The sequence below is a fragment of the Molossus molossus genome, unplaced genomic scaffold, assembly GCF_014108415.1.
Source record: "Molossus molossus isolate mMolMol1 unplaced genomic scaffold, mMolMol1.p scaffold_m16_p_5, whole genome shotgun sequence".
In the NCBI taxonomy this organism is placed as follows: Eukaryota; Metazoa; Chordata; class Mammalia; order Chiroptera; family Molossidae; genus Molossus; species Molossus molossus.
The window spans coordinates 78798104-78807474 of record NW_023425388.1 but is presented as its reverse complement, the minus strand read 5'-3'; the positions used below and the strand labels follow the sequence as shown (position 1 = coordinate 78807474).

Below are 9371 nucleotides of genomic sequence, written 5' to 3'. Positions count from 1 at the left end.
CCACAGATTTCCCTAATTTTTCATGCATGTTTCTGTAACTAGTTTTCACAAAAGTGCTCTTGCCTTTAAATGACAAAGCCCATAAGATGTAAATAGGAAAAAAGAAACCTCACAAAATGTCAGAAACTTGTGATTAACAGGCAGCAGGTGTACAAACTGAAAATGTGCGACTCACATCCATTGTCATCACAGCAAATGGCTTGGTCCCAAAGTTGCTGAAGGGGGAAATTCGATTATCTTTGCTTCCCCAGAAGACTGATAAATCGAATTCAGACTGCCATTATTCCAGATACAGCCTGAATCTTCCATAGGATTTTAATCAGCAGCAGCATTATGTAGCATATGGGAGCTGTTTGGCTGAAAGGAGACTCCAACTGTCACGGGTACATCCGCCCAACATGGAAGGAAAATAATAATGTGGAATAATGAGACCTTCTTATCCACAGAGCAGTTTCCTACTGAGAAACTTTGAGGTTTACTGTCCTCTATCTTTACAGCATCCTGTTAGGTGGGTCAGCGAACTACTTAACTATATTCGTGGCTGATTCCACCAACATTTCCATCTCTTTTACAGCTCTTTCTCTATTCCCATCTGTAAATACTCTTTTCAACTGTATCCATTTTCTATTCTCTTTAGGTTAATGAATAATTTTCACCCATCCCTCTTCATTTGCCCCGCTCTATCCTTTACTCTTCTTTCTTGCTGCTAATTCTCTTCCTTTCTTACCCTATTTTATTAAAATCCTAGATGGGAAATCAGGGTTCATATAGCAATTAAGTCTATAGATCAATTATATTATCCTATTATACTACATCGATGGCCAAATGTAGAGGTCACTTCACTTATTTGCTCCCATAGTCACCCAAAGTTTAGTAGTGTTTGTTTCAGGATTCAAAGATGAGTAACATGTAGCCCTTCAACATGGGAAACAAATATAAACAGCAAATTACAATGCAGTGTTAGACGTGCCATCATCCTCCTGGCTCACTGAAGTATAGGAAAAACAAGAAAGATTAGCAGTGTGGGGTTTGTGGTGGCTGGTTCCCAGAGCTTTCGGATCTGGTACCAGAGCTGGGCTCCGAAATCAAACCTAAGAGTTCTTTTTATTCCCCTTTTCTCTCTCTTGACCTTTTCTCGACATGCCTCAACCACCACACATTCAGAAAGGTAGTGAAAGGATATCGTGAGAGATTGCTTCACAATCTTACACACACCGGAGAATGGCATTGACTAAGCTCATCTGTGAGTTGATGAGTCGGCTTTTTATTTTAAGTAACTTAGGAGTGACATCGCAAGCTCTTGGCATATATTTTTTCTAACTGCAGGAAATGTGAAGAGTGAACCACTGGGGCCATTAGGAAACAAAAGTGGATTTAAAAATGAACTGTCAAGACCTAAGTCTTACATCCCTGTATTTTATCTAAAATGTGAAATCCAGAGTGGTGAGCTAACAAATGTCAGTTTTATGCCCTCAGGGAACAGATAGACTTCATCAGATGACAGAGAGAAGGATGGCTGAAAAGAGAAATGACCATGAATGACATACTCCATTAGTGCTGGACCATGTCAGAAGAAGGGATTTTCTTCCCCTGACCCTAGGCCTAGTTAACTAACTCCAAAAACTCAACTGCCAGAAGTCATAGGAAGTGCTTTCTTTACCATGGTATTGCCATCAAAAGATTCAAGCCATAAAAATTAATGCCTAAAGTACTGGGTGGTTGTAAAATAAAATCTACATTGATTCTGTACAAGGATGGGAATTCAGTAAAAGATCATTCTCCCTGCAGAATCAATAATGAAACAAACAAACAAACAAAAACCCTCTTCCATTAGCATCAAGCATTATGAACATTCAAGCAGAACAATTCTGGGTGTCTCAGATTAGGCCTGAAAATGAAACTCTAATCACTTGGGATTCTGAGAGGGATGATAGTGCTGAAGTTTTACATTGAGCATAAAAATTAGATAGTCAATGGGTTCAAGGTAAGATTGTAATATAGTCCTTTAAGTATTTTAAATTGAAGATATAATTTTTTTTCTTTCCTCCTTGTATAAACCTGGGACAAAATGATGCTAAATAAATGTTTGTTGCATACATGAATGAGTAAACAAATAAATAGATACTATTGTCAAATGCTCCAAAACAAGATTAAAAACCATTTGCTTAAAAAATTGTAAAAAGACTATAATAGCCAGTCCTTGACAGCGACACCCATTCAATAGAAACCATACTTCAGATTTTGATTTATGACCTTTCCCTGGGCTAATGATATACAGCACAACACTCTCTTGTGATGCCAGGCAGCAGCAGAGAAGCTGCAGCTCCCAGTCAGGCACAAGATCATGAGGGTTATCAACCAGTATTCTACAGTGTACTGTGCTGTCAGTGTTTTATGAATATTGTGCTTTGTGTTTGTACATCCCGTCATGTCTACAAAATGCCTACTTCTATCTCCCACTCTGGTGAGAAGAAGAAGATAAAGGTAATTACTCTTGGAATGAAACTCCAGATAATTGCCCAGCTGTAGGCTAATGTAACTATTCTGAGCATATTTAATGTAGGCTACTCTAAGCTATGACATTCAGTAGGTTTGGTATATTAATTACATTTTTGGCTTATACTATTTATTATTCATTTATGATGGGTTTATCTGTACATAACCACATTGTAAGTGGAAGAACATCTATATATTTAAAAGCCATATACAAGGAGTTAATGAAAAAAAAAAACAATATACAAAAACTCCCAAATCCACATATTAATATCCCAACAGTTTTGTTAATCTTGATCTGCACAGACAATATTACTATTTCAAAACTAATATGTATTAGACTTACTGGATAACTGCTCAACAAATATCTCCAAAAGCCTCACTGTCTTCACACAATGGAGTTTTCTTTTTTGCTATCATAAGAGTCAAAAGGCAGGAGTGGGATTTGAGGACAAAGAGCTCTGCACCATGAAGTTATTCAGAGACCCTAATTTTTTATATCTATTGGTACTTCTATCTTCTATTACTTCAAAGTTCACTGGGTCCCCTGCATTCAGCCAGCAAATGGTGGAAAACAGAAAGCCCGTGGCCAATGGTGTAGGAGGTTTTGTGGTCCAAGCATGAAGATGAGGACATCACCTCTGTCCACTTTTCATGGGTCAGAATTCAGTATCCGACTTTAAGGTAGAAGGGCTGAAGAGGTTCATTTTGATAAATAAATAATAGGCACTCTCAGTTTTTGAGCAAAGAAATGACCAAGATGAAAGTTGGGAATTATGTTAGCCATGCTGAATGAAAGAAATGAACAAGGGGATAAACCAGAGACAGGGAGACCTGTTAAGAAGCTATTGCAGAGAATACCAAATAGGGCATTTTCCATTAAGAGTTTGTTGTCTCATGACAACAGATAGTTGAATCTTTTTGGAGGTTTCCCGACAATTCCACAAAACACCAGTGCATGCAAAAATTCATGGTCAAGAAGGGGCCAGGCATAATAAAGGATTGGAGATAAAAAATCAAAACTTAAGATTCTAAGCATTGGCAGAAATGAAGGTGAAATTGATCTTCAAATCCCCTCCAAAGTGTGGGCACTATAGCCAGGAGTTCATATCAACAATGAACTTGTTGAATCAAGTGCTGAACAAATCGCCTAGTAAGGAGTTTGTAGCCAAGTCATCAAACCTCGAGAACATAAAGTTTGCTTGGCATAAGGAGACATCATCTGAATATCAAAATAAAATAATGGAGAAAAAAGAACTTTAGAAGTAGGACTTTATTCATATGATTCAGATGCTGTATTATGTAAAAAACATCCCAATTACCACGCAATTCTTTCATAGTCTCTCAGCTACCAAGGTTAAGATTCTTATTATTTTTGTATCAGGAACCAGTGGCTGGGACAAGCTATGGGCAAAGTACGGATCCCTCTTACCCTGGGATGACCTCTGCCAGTATGTCACATCAACTGATCTCACTCAGATGCTGGACAAGTTGGGGATTAAGTATGAATGTTACAACCTTCTGTCCACCATGGACATATCTGCCGGTTTTATTGATGGCAATGAAAATGAAGACCTGCTTTGGAATTTTTCACAGAAATCTGCAATTTTAATATAACAGCACCAACTAATCTCAATGTAGAAATTGTGAAAGATCTGGAAGAGCATGAATTCAATGTAAAAAAAGAAGGAAAGTTTCTTTTTAATAATAGTCTGAGTTTCACAGAGATTGCATAAATATCAATCATGAGAGTGTATTCAAAAATGTAATTTTAAACATTGTTGATCATCTATTTTTTTTTATTAAAATTACAAATACAACCCATAATATAAATAGAGCATTGTGTTTTTTTTTTTAATGTAAAATCTAGAAAATTCCAAGACATTCTTAAACTTCCATGTATAATCATTTATGACAAGTCTTATCCTATCCCCTCTCCTGGTAAAGAGACCACATGTGGGCTAAATACCACATAAGCTGGAAAAATGAGACAACCAAATTTCATTGGCTTATTGACAATAAAATCTTTTCTATTTATTATTTGTACTGGAATTTCCTAGAACACCAGTAAAGTATGTACTATGGATTTTTAAAATATTAGTGAAGTATATACTTACTGATACGTTGAACATTCAGAAAATGTATGTTTATTGATTTTTTTTGGTTAATTCTCACCTGAGGATATTTTTCCCATTGATTTTTAGAGAGAGTGTGGAAGGTTGAGAGGGGAAGGGAGAGAGAGAGAGATGTGAGAGAGACACATCGATTGGTAGCCTTCCATACCGACTAGGGATTGAACCTACAACCCAGATATGTACCCTTGACTGAGAATCAAACCCACAACCTTTTGGTCTGTGGGCTAACACTCTAACCACTGAACCAAACCATCCAGGGTGATTTTTTCCCTTTTGTGAAGAAGCATTTGTTTTGTACATTCCTCTATTGTAGAAGAGTGTAGAGTATGGTAGCTATGGGAAATCAGGAAAATATAATGAGGAATCAAGAAAAACAAACAAATAAAAGGAATGTTTTGGGATTCTGAGGGTTTTGAAATCAATGTGTGATAGGAAATTGTGTCATCAGAAATGAATGTGTGACAGGAAATTAAGTGTCAAAATGAAAAAATTACACCCAGAACATTTCCTTATATTTGTTATGTTGCTATTCGCCACAACTGTCAAGAATTCAGATGCAAATAAAATGCTTGAATAAATATTTTCATTTTCACTATGGCAACTGGCTTATAGTACACATTGTGGAGGATAGTGTAAAGATGTTATTTTGAGTGCTTTCAAGAGAAAAAAATTGTACCTGGGGAGGCTAACTAGTAACCAATTAATCAGATTGATCTAATGAAAGTTAATTTCAATCACTTGCTGGCATGCATTATAGAAATTAATGAATGCCCAATAAGTTTAAAGTACCCAGTGTAAAGCCCATTACTTAGAGAAAAGGATGCCATTAATCTCTAGGAAAACATATGTGTACTTTTTAAGACAGTCCTGCAACCTTTCTGCAGTTTATGAGAGATATGGACACAGAGTAGGCTGAGCACACAGCATTCCCACTAGTGACAGTAACAGCCAGTGAGGAACTGAATGAGAACAGGCATTTCAGTCTCCTCACACACACTAGTCTCTCCTCTTGAATCACACCTGGGACCGGTTACCAGAGAATTCCAGGATGTTCTCCCTATAGAGTACCAGTCAAGGTAGATGAAAAGATGCTTCATTTCTTTGGGCCTTCTACACATTTAATTCTTTTTATAAGAAGAAACCAATCTACATATTTTTTTAGGTTGTTCAATATAAAGTTTGTAGAGATACTTTCAGGCATCTATGTTGTCTCTAGGCAACAAGAACATTTTTAATACAATTTTCATTAATTTCTCAGCAATCATACAATAATCTACATGCACAAGTACTCAATCAAAATGAATGCCTTTATTATACATATTCATGAAGTATAATTTGAAATGTTTAAACACACTTTTAATATACTCCCAAACAGTCTAATAGATTTGGAGTGCAAAATGAAGAAGATTCCCTATGCAGGAATAGATTGTTGCTACCAAAAAACAAATCACCAGAGAATATTTGAGCTACTAAGAACCAAGTATGTTCTCCACTCAATCTCTTCACAACCAAATGAAGTAGGTAGTGACATTATTCTCCATTTACCAATGAGGAAATTAAAGCATAAAGTGATCAAGTAACTCACTGTAGGTTACACACATTGAAAGTAGCAGAGTAAATGTAAAGCTGGGTTGGATGCAGAGCCTGCCCTCTTGACCACTTGACTGTGTCTTGGAACAAGAACTCATAGACGATTGTACCATCAGAAGCTACATTTGTGGGCTGGGTGGCAGGGCGTAGGCAGAAAGAGGAGCACAAGGGATGGGGCAGAAGTGATAAGCAGAGGTCAGGCCATGAACAAACTTAGACCACTAGAAGTGATAAAACTATTGTTAATGATTCCAATACAAAATGGTGATAGTCATAACGTTCTGGATTTAATTATACGTGCAAAAAGGTAATAGATAATCAGTTGGGGTCTAAGCCAACTACATCGATTTTCTGTCTTTTGATAAATAATTACTGCTCAAGAGCCCTCCACTGACAGAAACTGGAAAATATTTGTTTAGTTGTAATTAACATCGGTCATCCTTCCTGAATTATTGCTTAATTGCCAAAGAATTGTATCTACATTCTGTTTTCACAATTTTCTGCCAAATATTATCCTCATATTACTGATTGTAGTTTCCTCAGCAAAATTCTCTGTTACATTCTCAAGACTCACTGGGGTACAGACTGTTCTATTCCAATGCATGTTTCTGTAAGACCAATTAGCCCATATTTTCTCTTGATAAATAAAATGCATCTCATAACCTTACATACACAGTTAAATTTCTTTGGCACTATTACTCATAGTACAGCCGCAATCACTCACGCACATTATAACTTTTAATGAAGTAGCTAATTTTTATTTCAGAGAACTAGAGGACAGGTAATCAAGAACTACCATTTGGTATATTGAAATTTTTTAAATTCACATGATGCACACATTTTTTTTACACTTTCTAAAAGTGGATGGATGGTTAGATAGATACATGTCAGATGATGATAGATAGATAGATAGATAGATAGATAGATAGATAGATAGATAGATAGATATTGATTGATCACAAAGTATCCCAGCATGGATTCTCCAGGAAGCAGATCCAGATATGAAAATGAGCACCATGGACAATTATGAGGGAGTGATTGTAGGATCAAGACCTATGGAAGCAGTATTGAGTAGGGGACAAAGTAGAGTTGAGATGAAAGCCCCAGGTGACTATACATCCCAAGACTGAGATGGTCATTGAGAGGTGTCCCAGTTTGACACAAGGGACATTCATATGCCCACATATGATAGTGATTGGATGTAAGCTGATCACGGAAGATGTGACTATGGGCAAGTCAGGTTCTTTAATTGAGGCACTCTTCTAAATGGGCTAAGGGCCTTCTTTCAGCAGCACTTGCAGCTCCTGTATGAATAAATGTTTTAATCCTAAAAAAAAATCTGTGTATAAAGAACTCACACAACTTAACAAAAGAAAGGCAATCTAATTAAAAAATGGGCAAAGGACCTAAATAGACATTTGTCCAAAGAGGACATATAGATGGCCAAGAGACATATGAAAAAAATGTTGAAGGTCACTAATCATCAGAGAGATGCAAATTAAAATGACAATGAGCTATCACATCACACCTGCCAGAATGGCCGCCATCAACAAATCAACAAACAAGCACTGGTGAGGTTGTGGAGAAAAGGGGACTCTAGTACACTGCTGGTGGGAATGCAGACTGTTGCAGCCACTATGGAAAACAATATGGAGGTTCCTCAAAAAATTAAAAATTGAACTGCCATTTGATCCAGTGATCCCACTTCTAGGAATATATCCTAAGAAGCCTGAAGCACCAATCAGAAAGAATATATGCACCCCTATGTTCATAGCAGCACTATTTATAATTGCTAAGATCTTGAAAAAGCCCAAGTGCCCATCAGTAGATGAGTGGATAAAAAAAGCTGTGGTACATTTACACAATGGAATACTATGCAGCCGTATAAAAGAAGGATCTCTTACCCTTTGAGACAGCATGGAGGGACCTGGAGAGTGTTATGCTAAGCAAAATAAGTCAGTCAGAGAAAGACAAGTATCACATGATCTTACTTACATGTGGAATCTAATGAACAAAATAAACTGACAAAATAGATCCAGAGACATGGAAGCAGGAAACAAACTGATGAATCTCAGAGGGAAGGGGGGAATGAGGGTAGAGATTAACAAAAGAACTTATATGTATGTATGCATAACCAATGGACACAGACAATAGTGCAGTGAAGGCCTGGTGTGGATGAGAGTGGGGTAGAGGGAGCCAATGGGGAAAAAAGAGGGACATCTGTAATACTCTCCAAAATAAAGATAAAAAAAAAAAAAGAAAGAAAGCTCTGGACCTGAACAGTTAGGCTCAGCAGTTAGAGCATTGGCCCATGGACCAGACTCACATGTTTAATTCCAGTCAAGGGCACATACTTCGGTTACAGTTCAGTCCCTGGCCCTGGTCGGGGTCATGTAGGAAGCAACCAGTCAATGTGTCTCTCTCACATCAATGTTTCTCTCTCTCTCTCTCTCTCTCTCTCTCTCTCTCTCTCTCTCTCTCTTTCTGTCTCCCACTCCCTCTCTCCTTCCCACTCTATCTGAAGATAAATAGAAAAAAATATCCTCAGGTGAGGATAAAAAAATAAAAAAGAAAGCTCTGTGTAGCATATCACACTATTCACCAAACAAAGGTATAGCAACTTTTTAACATGCAAAAATAAAAAGCATGGTTATATATCATATATACATGAAGTGGGTACATAATATATATTAAAATATATATATATTAAATATATGTGTATATAGATTAAAATCATGAATGGTGACCAATGTTTCAATATTTTATCTTGCTTATAAATTATTCAGATATCCGATTATCAATTAATAAGACAATTTAATATGTCTAACATTTTTAAATTAATTAAAAATCCTGAAATTATATTTCAACTGTTGCATCCAGAAGATAATATATCTGATGTACAAATCATCAAACTTATTATTTAATTTAATAAAACACATTTTTAAAAATTGTTAAATATTTTGTGGGAATGGTGTTATTTATCTGATCAATATATCAGTAGAATAATTTTAGGATGTTTAAATAAAATTCACACAGACAAAATCAAGAAAAAGACATATAACTCTTTTTAAACCGAAATTGTCAAACCAGTCAAAATTATATAAGAATTCATTTTAATCATGGGAGAGGGAATTTTTGTGTTCTTTTCAGCTG

At 36.3% G+C, this 9371-nt stretch overlaps 1 pseudogene; it reads left to right on the top strand.

Annotated features, from left to right (window-relative positions):
* Window positions 1-2295: 2295 nt before the first annotated feature.
* On the top strand, window positions 2296-4276 carry LOC118616987 (annotated as a pseudogene).
* Window positions 4277-9371: the final 5095 nt, after the last annotated feature.